The following is a 10,742-nucleotide window of genomic DNA, read 5'->3' on the forward strand; positions in this document are numbered from 1 at the left end:
GACTACCAGCCCAGTCTGCATCAGAAAAAGCTGAGATCTCACAAGATGGCGCAGGCTGCAGAAGCAAGCCATGAGAGGAAGTGAGGCAGACATAACAAAGAATCCGCTTCACGGCTGACCAATGAGATGTCCTGGGTGCATGGAGAAACTGACAGACACGGTTGACTGCATAAGAGATGCCTGGTCTGGTGATAGTAAGATACTGGAGACCACCAACAAGACTGCGGTACTCAGTAGCATCATCATATGAGAGAGGATCTCCATCAAGAGCAGACAACCGATCAGTGGCTGACATCGGAGGGTTGGCAGGTTTGCACTTCAGCATTCCAGCACGACGCAACAAGTCTAGAGAGTACTTATTCTGAGTAAGAGTAAGCTCAGCAGAAGAGCGTGAAACCTCCAGACCAAGAAAGAAGTGTAGAGCACCTAGATCCTTGACAGCAAAATCACCACTCAAGGCAGCCACAAGACGATCTGCAACAGCATCTAAGGAACTGATAAGGATGATATCATCAACATAAACCAGCAAATACATCGTAACCTCAAGACGCTGAAGAAGAAACAAAGACGTGTCAGCAGTGGAGGGAATAAATCCAAGTGCCCGGAGAACAGAGCCGAGGCGTGCATGCCATGCACGGGGAGCCTGCTTGAGCCCATAGAGCGCCTTAACCAGACGATAGAGATGGTGAGGACGGTCCGGATCCACATACCCTGGCGGCTAACGCATATAAACCTCCTCCTCCAAGACTCCATGCAGGAAAGCATTCTGCACATCAAGCTGACGAAGGAACCATCCTCGAGTAACAGCCAAAGACAACAGCAAGCGAATGGTAGTGGGCTTGATAACCGGACTGAACGTGTCTTCATAATCAATACTATACCCCTTTTTGAAGCCCTTGGCATGGAGCCGCGCCTTGTAGCGCTCAATAAAACCATCAGCATGTCTCTTGACTTTAAAAACCCACATGGAATCAATAATGTTAACACCAGACTATGGAGGAACAAGGCGCCAAGTGTTATTTTGAAGCAGAGCATGAAACTCCTGTTCCATTGCTGCACGCCAATGAGGAATAGCCATTGCAGCCTAAAAATGACGAGGCTCAGCAGTGGCATCAGCAGTAATGTGTGCCATGCAGGCAGTGAGCCATGCGACCGTCCCGTCAGTGCGTTGCTTTGGCTGGAAAACCCCGTTCTGGCTGCGGGTGCGAGGTCGAAGAGCATCAGCGGTCGGCTGTGCTGGCGAGACCAAGCTCAGCACAGGCGACGGTACCAGAGACGAGGCAGCCGGCGAACCAGCCCGCGGGGAGAGCAGTGGCATCGAGGCAGACCAGGCCGTCCCATCTGGCGCGGTCTAAGTGGTTGCCGTGCCGGGCGAAGCGGCTGCCAGGCCGGGCAAGGGAGCCAAGGGCCCAGCCACCAGCCCGAGAGAGACTGACGCCCGCGGGGCGGGTGAGGGCGTCCTCCGCGGGGCGGATTCCACTTAGGCAGGTGAGGGCGTCGCCCGCGGGGTGGCTGCCACAGAGCCGGGCGAGGGCGGCACCCGCGGGGCGGTGGCACCCGTTATGCATGCCCCATGCAGCGGGGTGTCGTCGCGTTCCAGGGGCACATCTCAAGCCGGAGTAGCATCCGACACCTGTTCATCAAGTAGCTCGAGGCGAGCACCACGTCCAATACCTGCAGCATGATTAGGGAGCAACACAGGAGCATTTGCAACATCCACAAATGTCACGAGAGATGTAGGTGGAGTGAATAGGTGGCATAGGAGTGGTAGAGTTAGTCGGAAGTGCATGAAAAGGAAACACATTCTCATCAAAAACAACGTCACGAGAGATGTAGACGCGATTGGTGGGAACGTGTAGGCATTTGTACCCTTTGTGAAGCGAACTATACCCAAGAAAAACACACTTTTTAGACCGAAACTCTAACTTACGTTTGTTGTATGGCCGCAAATGGGGCCAACATGCACACCCAAACACCTTTAGAAAAGTGTAATCTGGGATTTCATTGAGCAAGAGTTCAAGAGGAGTTTTCATATGAAAAAGTCGTGAGGGTAGCCTGTTTATCAAGAAACATGCGGTGGAGAAAGCATCACTCCAAAACCAAAACGGCACGGAGGCATGAGCTAGCAAGGTAAGGCCAGTTTCTACAAGATGACGATGCTTACGTTCAGCGGTTCCATTCTGCTGATGTGTATGAGGACAAGGCACACGATGCGAAATCCCAAGCTTGTTAAAAAAAGTGTTGAGGTTGTGATATTCACCCCCCCCAGTCGGATTGAACATGAATAATTTTCTTCTTAAGGAGACGCTCAACATGTGCTTGAAACTGAATAAAGACATCGAACACATCAGATTTTTGCTTAATAAGATAAAGCCAAGTAAACCGACTATAAGCATCATTGAAACTAACATAATAATTATGGCCACTAACGGATGTTTGGGCATGGCCCCATACATAAGAAAACACAAGCTCAAGAGGATGTTTCACAACACGACTAGATTCTTAAAACGGAAGTTGGCAACTCTTGCCCTAGTGACAGGCATCACAAATTGTTTCAGTAGTTTTATTGGACACAACTGGTAGTTCATGACGATGTAGCACATGACGAACTATAGGAGCACCAGGGTGACCAAGGCGCGCATGCCAATGTGTAGGTGACACACGAACACCGCTGAACGCCTGAGGAGAGGACTGCATAGAAGATGTGGGCGGCGCGTCAAGTGCATATAAACCATGGCGAAGACGGCCACTACGCAGAACGGCCCTCGTGTCCCGATCCTTGATAAAGAAACGAAAAGGGTGAAACTTAGCAAGGACATTATTATCACGAGTAAGTTGAGGAACAGACAACAAACTACGTGTAGCAGTGGGAACTCGAAGCACATTAGAAAGATGCAGTTTGCGAAAGTTGTGTGCAGAAGTGAGGCCTGAACAACATGGGAGATGTGCATACCTGCTCCATTGGCGGTGCGAACCTGATCATGACCGTGATATGGCTCCTGAGTGGAGAGCTTGCCCATCTCGCTGGTGAGGTGGTTCATAGCTCCCGTGTCCATGTACCATGTAGGATCAATGGAGTAGGATGGAGTGCGTCCGTGCTCATGACTCGTCACCGCAGCAGCCGCCTGCTTTTCATTCCCTTTGCCGTTGTTGCATAGGCCAAGGAAGTCTTGCTTGTAGCGATGATGACAGCAAGAGGCTATGTGGCGCTCAATCCCACACAGTTGGCAAGCCTCCTGGGCACCGCAGCAAGGGCAGCAAGCCACCGGCCGAGACCCGCCAGTGATGGATGGCGCGGAGATCCGTGAAGTTGGCTGAGATGAAGCTGTCGGCTTGGGGGGAAGCGACGGCTTCTGTGGTTTGCCACTCCTGGTCGCGGCATTAGCGAAGGCAAAGCTCAGGGAGGCATGACGTGCCTTGATGCCCTGCTCACGACCAAGAAGGCGCGCATAAAGTTCCCGCAGCGGAAGAGGCACCTCGCGACCATGAACATTCTCGATGAAATTATCATAGTCATCATCGAGGCCATTGAGCACGTGGGTGGTGAAGTCCTCATCTCCAAGTGGCTGACCGATCGAGGCCAGGGTGTCAGCGAGACTGGACATCTTGTTGAAGTACTCCGTGATGGTCATGCCGTCGAGCTTTGTCTCCCCCAACTCAGTGCGTATGGAGTGAGCACACACGTGAGATTGGGAAGCAAAACTGTTGTGAAGCGCAGACCAGGCCTCCCAGGACGTCGCAGCGAAGATGACGAGCAACGACACGCTCGGGGTGAGCGACGACTGGATGGCCGAGAGGATCGCCTGGTCCTGGTCCACCCACACGTGATGAGCCGGATGATACGGCAGCGGACACGGGATGGAGCCATCAAAATAGCCCTCCAAATAGCGACTGGAGGAGAGGTAGCACCTGAGCCCGCCACGACAAGTAGTTGTCCAGCGTAAGCTTCACCGCAAGGAGATGCGAGAAGTAAAACGGCGAAGGAGCCGGAGCGTAGCCCGCAGGAGCATGTGTCGGGGGCGCATGAAACGCCACCATCGGATCAGCATCAACGTGAGGAGCGAGCTCATAGGCAGTGGCAGCCGGGCAATCGTCGAGCTGAGCGGGGCCCCCGAGGCACGACGGAAACCGCGCCTTGGACCGTCCCATAGGGCTGCGGGTGCGACGGGGCCACCTGGGACGACGGAGGCGCCACTCCATAGGATGACGCCTGCCAAGCAGGAGGCAGCGGTGGTGCGGCGCCGTAGGTTGTTGCAGGGGCGCCGTACAACACGCTATAGTGCTGGGGGCGCCGTAGGGCTGAGGTGCGCCGTAGGGCTGGGGGCGCCGTAGGGAGGAGGGGGAGCCACCCCATACGCAGGCGGCACAGGGCCGCGAAAGGACGGCGGCGCCAAGGTGACGGTCGAGGGAGCAGCGCCATGGCAGGCGATCGGCGATGGATCGCCCTGCCCGCCCTGCCCATCCAGAGGAGCCACGGGCGGCTGAGGTTGCCACCAGGTGGTAGCGAGCGCGTGCGAGGCAAGGAAGGGCGACGATGGAGCAATCGGGGCGACGGCGCTGGAGGAAACTGGCGCGGCAGCGGTGGCATTGGAGGAGGCCATCACGGCGGCGGCAGCGGTAGGAGTTGCAACAGAAGACATAAAACCCTAGTCTGATACCATGTTAGATGAAAGTATTGGGGCAACTGCTCGACACCCTAGGGGGGTGCGGCTATCTCATTATATATTAGTACCAAAGGGTACAAGTACAAGGTATATGCACAAGTCTACGTATACACAAGTCTATGTATATATATACAGTCTAACATTTTGGTTGTTGTCATTGCGCACTAACTTGAATGTCTCAGATGGCCCCGGCGTAGTGACTGTTGCCACCACAGCGCCGGTGCTCCCGACGCCCGCAAACTGGTTGCCGAACACCTTGAAGTTGAAGGTCGTCTGGTCGATCCGCCAGAGCTTGAAGGTCTCCCAGCCCGATGCGGTAGCCCGGTTCGCGACAAGGGTCACGCCGCCTCCCTGGTCGGCGGCCACATAGGCAATATGCGTCATGGACTTGAACTGCGGCTCGGTGCCATCCTGCTCGGCATGCAGAAATCACGAGATCAAGTTAACAACATATGCCATTTTCTGAGAGAAGAGAGAGAAGCTAGTTAGCTAGGTCAATCGCTTACGAGGAGATCTTTGTTGGGGATGCCGTCAAAGACGGAGGGCAGGATCCTGCCCTCGGTGACAAGCCAGCCGTCGAGGTTCACCGCCCGGATTCGGGGGCGAGGAGAAACCGGATTCAGAGGCAGATTAATTGCCATCTGAGCTTGGGAGAGGTGGCACAACCATGAACAGTAGCATAGGATGAGGAGACAGACGTAAAGACGTAAGAGCATCTCCAGCCGTGCCCCCAGAACAGCCTCACCAGGCGATTTTTTGCGCCGACACCGAAAAAACGGCCCAGTCACGCCCCTAGGAGCCCGTTTTTCGCCGGCTTGGGACGAAATCAACGCCGACGGACCCAGTCTGAAACCGGCGCGCTGGGGGGCGTCGGGGGCACCGGAGCGAGTGGTTTTGGCGCAAAACAGCCGTGGGCCCACCGAGTCAGCAAGATGGGCATTTGTCGCCCTCATCGCCTCGGTTCTTGTGGGAATCAATGCCATGGCTGCCGCGCTGCCGCCGCCGGTCAGCCTTGCCATTGATTCCTCACGGGCGGCACATCGCTGGGCGGCGTGACGATGCCTCTCCTTCCGTCACGCGTACACACGGCCGCGACTATATAAGCCGGTGGCCTCCCTCGCCTCTGGCCACACCAGCCCTAGCCGTCGAGCTCTCCCTCTCCCGTGTGCCACTGCCTAGCCCTCCCTCTCCCTCCCTCTCCGTCACTCCGACATCCGATGGCCGCGTGTTTCCCTGCGACGCGGCAGCGGCCAACGGCTTCGGCCGCCGCTCGCTCCACGATTGGGAATCGTCGCTTCTGTTCGAAGCCAACATCCCGGCGCCGCCGGACATGCGCACCGGGCCGACGGGGTGGAGGCTCAGCAATGTGGGAGTGCACATTCCCCCGTTGCCTGATAACCCACAAGTATAGGGGATCGCAACAGCTTTCGAGGGTAGAGTATTCAACCAAAATTTATTTATTCGACACAAGGGGAGCCAAAGAATATTCTTAAGTATTAGCAGTTGAGTTGTCAATTCAACCACACCTAGATAACTTAGTATCTGCAACAAGATATTTAGTAGCAAAGTAGTATGAAAGTAACGGTAACAGTGGCAAAAGTAAAGATAGCAGTTTTGTAGTAGTTGTAACAGTAGCAACGAAAAAGTAAATAAGCGGAGCACAATATGTGAAAAACTCGTAGGCATTGGATCAGTGATGGATAATTATGTCTGATGCGATTCCTCATGTAATAGCTATAACATAGGGTGACACAGAAGTAGCTCCAGTTCATCAATGTAATGTAGGCATGTATTCTGAATATAGTCATACGTGCTTATGGAAAAGAACTTGCATGACATCTTTTGTCCTACCCTCCCGTGGCAGCGGGGTCCTAGTGGAAACTAAGGGATATTAAGGCCTCCTTTTAATAGAGGACCGGAACAAAACATTAACACATAGTGAATACATGAACTCCTCAAACTATGGTCATCACCGAGAAGTATCCCGATTATTGTCAATTCAGGGTTGTCGGATCATTACACATAATAGGTGACTATAGACTTGCAAGATAGGATCAAGAACTCACATATATTCATGAAAACATAATAGGTTCAGATCTGAAATCATGGCACTCGGGCCCTAGTGACAAGCATTAAGCATAGCAAAGTCATAGCAACATCAATCTCAGAACATAGTGGATACTACGGATCAAACCCTAACAAAACTAACTTGATTACATGGTAAATCTCATCCAACCCATCACCGTCCAGCAAGCCTACGATGGAATTACTCACGCACGGCGGTGAGCATCATGAAATTGGTGATAGAGGATGGTTGATGATGATGACGGCGACGAATCCCCCTCTCCGGAGCCCCGAACGGACTCCAGATAAGCCCTCCCGAGAGAGATTAGGGCTTGGCGGCGGCTCCGTATCGTAAAAGCGATGAAACTTTCTCTCCGATTTTTTTCTCCGCGAAACAGAATTTATAGAGTTGGAGTTGAGGTCGGTGGAGCATCAAGGGGCCCACGATACAGGTGGGCGCGCCCAGGAGGAGGGGGCGCGCCCCCCACCCTCGTGGACAGGGTGTGGGCCCCTGGCCTTGATTCTTTCGCCAGTATTTTTTATATTTTCCAAAAGTTATCTCCGTGGATTTTTAGGTCATTCCGAGAACTTTTGTTTTCTGCACAATAAACAACACCATGGCAGTTCTGATGAAAACATCGTCAGTTCGGGTTGTTTCATTCAAATTATGCAAATTAGAGTCCAAAACAAGGGCAAAAGTGTTTGGAAAAGTAGATACGTTGGAGACGTATCAACTCCCCCAAGCTTAAACCTTTGCTTGTCCTCAAGCAATTCAGTTGATAAACTAAAAGTGATAAAGAAAAACTTTTACAAACTCTGTTTGCTCTTGTTGTTGTAAATATGTAAAGCCAGCATTCAAGTTTTCAGCAAAGATTCTGAACTAACCATATTCACAGTAAAACTTAGGTCTTATGTTTACTCATATCAATGGCATAATCAGATTGTGAGCAATAATAATTAAACTCGGATGACAACACTTTCTCAAAACAATCATAATATGATATAACAAGCTCACCACAAAAAAATACACTTCCATGATGATACGTGTTTGTCACAGTAGGTCGCGTTTTCTGTCATGCATGTACAACCATGACGATTTTATGACAGAATCAAGATAGTCATACATGTGCTGTCGTAGAAGTGTTCCATGACATTACCAAAATTATCATCATAGAAGTGTCCACTTCCATGACGATAAATCGCGCGTCACGGAAGTGCTTTCGTCAAGGGTGACCGACACGTGGCATCCACCGTAACGGAACGCCGTTAAGCTATCGGGTCGGGTTTTGGATCCGATAACCCGTTAACAGCCCCGATCAATAGGGATTTTCCACGTGTAAAATCATCACTGGCTGGAGGAAACACGTGTCCGCTCATCGCTGGGACAGATGTTATCCACTTATTGGACAGAAGGCGCCTATGATACGTCGACACGTGGCACGGCCCAACAGAGGCCCATTCCTGTGAAAAGGCTAGCCCGTTTGACTTGGTCAAAAGGTGGCGGGCTGGCCCATGGAAAGCCTGTTAACGGCTTGTTCGCATATAGCCCATTTACAGCCCGCTAACCCAAGGCCCATTACACCCTGTTCGAATTAGGCTCAGTAGCGTCATCTGGGCCATCCAATATGATTCCAGCCCATTTTCACTTCTGGCCCATGACGTCTTTCGGCCCATATGAGGCCCTATGTAACTTGGCCTATTAATGGCCTGTGGTGAAACTGGCCAGTAATGAACAGTGTATCACTTTACACCCATTAACGGCCCATGGTGAAACTGGCCCGTAAAGAACAGTGTATCACTTTATACCCATTAACGGCCCGTTATTCCGTTGGGCCGTTTCCAGCCCATGTTATCTTTCAGCCTTCTCAGAGCCCATTTATTCTTGGGCTCATTTCCAGCATTCGTTTACTTACGGCCCGTTACTGTCATTTTCTGCTTGTGGGCCAAATTCGGCCCGTTGTTACAGTCGGCCCGTTTGTGGTCCGTTAATACGTGGGCCGTTTTCATAGCGTCATCAAATACGGCCTATGAATGATGGCCCGTTATGGTCGGCCCCCGTTTACGGCCAGAATGTGGTCTGTTTGGCCCATGTTTGGCCAATCGATCATACGGCCCGTATAAGGTCCATTGTTTTTACGGCCCGTAGAAGGCCCATTGTTTCTATGGCCCGTAGAAGGCCCATTGTTTCTACGGCCCGTAGAAGGCCCACTATTTCTACGGCCCGTAGAAGGCCCACTGTTTCTACGGCCCGCAGAAAGCCCACTGTTTCTATGGCCCGTAGAAGGCCCACTGTGTCTACGGCCCGTAGGAGGCCCAGTGTCACTACAGTAAATATTAGCCCATGGTTATTGTGGCCTAGTTTTGAAAAATAGGTTATTCCAGCCACTAGCAAACCGCGGAAAAAGAACTGCACTGACTACAAGCAAACAAATAAACAAGACAACAAGGAAATAAATAAGCAAGCAACTTACACTAGGCATCACGGCTATTACACATATTACATCCACTGGGCATCAAAGTTCGCCACCAGTGCAAATATAGGGAACACATCAGCATATAAACGCCGCAGCAAAAGAAATCCAGAACTAAAACCACTTCAGAAGAGCTCAATAAACAATATACTGGGTACCCATAATGCTGGCAAGATGGTTAGCAAGCTTATTAACTTTCTCTTGTTTGGCGCTTAAGTCCTCCAGCACTTGCTGTTGCACCAGAAAGTATGCATCTGAATTCTGCTGGGACTTCCTCAGTCCTTCAGCTTCCTGTCGCATAACATCTGATCGATGTCTTTCAACTTGAAGTTGAGACTCAAGAAGCCGAACTGATTCAGGCAACAAGTTCGAAGAGCTAGTGCCAGCAGTGGTAGCCAGTAACTCGAACACTACATCAAGACAGGACTTTGGGGTTGTCTCAGTGTCTTCAACATAATTTTTATCAGCTTTCTTGGAGACCAACAGGGATGTCTCACTTTCTTCAACCTTATCTGCATTACTTCCTTTACCATTGCATAACAGGGTACTCTTCTCCAATATTTTATCCGCGTTCTAAAAGAGAAACAAACAAACACATCTCAGGTTTACAATGTAGTATATGAAACTCATTTTGGTAAACCAGTTCAGTAGTAAGGTGGACAGGATAACAGCATGAAACAAACATATATCTATGTAGTATGGTCACTGTATGGTCTATATCATTCTAGTTTATGTTGCCAAATCAAGATAGATATAGTTCGAATCATATCTATTTAAGACAAAGCAGCATAGACAGAATATAAGTGTGGGAAACTACACAGCAATAACAACACTTGTAATGTGCGTGGCATGAGAACATAACTGTTTATTCAATTGAAACTGAAATCAACATAGAGCAAGTTACAACAACAAACAGCCTAACACGTTGAAGAAATAGGTTTAAAACATACCTGTTGCGCCATTGGAGTTTCAATTGCATCCTTCAAATTTGAAATTAGTTGGTATCAGTAAATACAGTGATGCAAGAGCAAAGTAGTATGAACCATAGCTACGGAACCTGACCTGAGAACAATTCTTCTTCTGCTTTAAGCGTTGACTTCGGGTTCGGGGTGGTGGTCCTCGTGATTTGGGCACTGCAGTTGCCTTACTAACTGCTCGTGTTTGGGTGCTCTATGGTGGAGACGGTGTTGTGTCAACGGGAACAGGGTGTCTATCTACTGGGGTTGGGGTTAGAAGGGGTGTGGCTGGTTCTCTGTCCAACTGGGTAGGGGTACAATCTGCATGAGTGTGGGTTATGTGTGGTGGGGCTGGTTCTTGGGCAAGTACAGCCGTGGTTCTATGTGCATCGACAGGTAGCACCATCTTTTCTGAAGACCGTGTTTTTACTCCCACAGATACTTCCTTCACTCCCTCCAATTGAAATGGCTGATAAACAAGAAAAGTAATTGAATGTACAGACATTGTAAGATAGACAGGTGCAATGGAAAGTAGGGAAGAAAAAGTCCATGAAATAATTCACATTTATGTTGTCTAAGCAAACAGA

At 50.5% G+C, this 10,742-nt stretch overlaps 1 pseudogene; it reads right to left on the bottom strand.

The window, feature by feature from the left end:
* Positions 1-5,371, bottom strand: part of LOC119299745 — an 8,322-nt pseudogene extending 2,951 nt beyond the window's left edge.
* Positions 5,372-10,742: the final 5,371 nt, after the last annotated feature.

This window comes from Triticum dicoccoides, chromosome 1B (assembly GCF_002162155.2).
Source record: "Triticum dicoccoides isolate Atlit2015 ecotype Zavitan chromosome 1B, WEW_v2.0, whole genome shotgun sequence".
Taxonomy (NCBI): domain Eukaryota; kingdom Viridiplantae; phylum Streptophyta; class Magnoliopsida; order Poales; family Poaceae; genus Triticum; species Triticum dicoccoides.